This window comes from Papio anubis, unplaced genomic scaffold, assembly GCF_008728515.1.
Source record: "Papio anubis isolate 15944 unplaced genomic scaffold, Panubis1.0 scaffold6095, whole genome shotgun sequence".
In the NCBI taxonomy this organism is placed as follows: Eukaryota; Metazoa; Chordata; class Mammalia; order Primates; family Cercopithecidae; genus Papio; species Papio anubis.
In genome coordinates, this window is record NW_022166317.1 from 1 (window position 1) to 484 (window position 484).

General features: G+C 40.3%; 1 non-coding gene across 1 annotated transcript; it reads left to right on the forward strand.

Annotated features, from left to right (window-relative positions):
• Positions 1–89: 89 nt before the first annotated feature.
• LOC116273371 lies at positions 90–196 on the forward strand. Its single transcript, XR_004181725.1, has one exon. It is a non-coding gene; the product is annotated as a U6 spliceosomal RNA (small nuclear RNA).
• The last annotated feature ends 288 nt before the right edge of the window (positions 197–484 follow it).

The following is a 484-nucleotide window of genomic DNA, read 5'->3' on the forward strand; positions in this document are numbered from 1 at the left end:
TTAGATGCAGAAATTACTGCAGATGAAATTCAACACTCCATCTCACCTACAGTTCTTCACTTATCTCCACTTCTAAGAACTTGTGGTCAGTACTTGCTTTGGCAGCACGTATACTAAAATTGGAAAGATACTGAGCAGATCAGCATGGCCCCTGCACAAGGGTGACATGCAAATTCATGAAGCATTCCATATTTTTAAACTCTCAGTAAACTAGGTATTGAAGGAACATACCTCAAAATAATAAAAGTCGTGTATGACAGACTCACAACCAGTATCATACCGAATGGGCAAAATTTGGAAGCATTCCCCTTTAACACCTGCACAAGGCAAGGCTGCCCTCTCTTACCAGTCCTATTCAACAAAGTATTGGAAGTTCTGGCCAGGGCAATCAGGTAAGAGAAAGAAAGGATATTCAAACAGGACGAGAGGAAGTCAAATTGTCTTTGTTTGCAAATGACATGATCGTATATCTAGAAAACCCCAT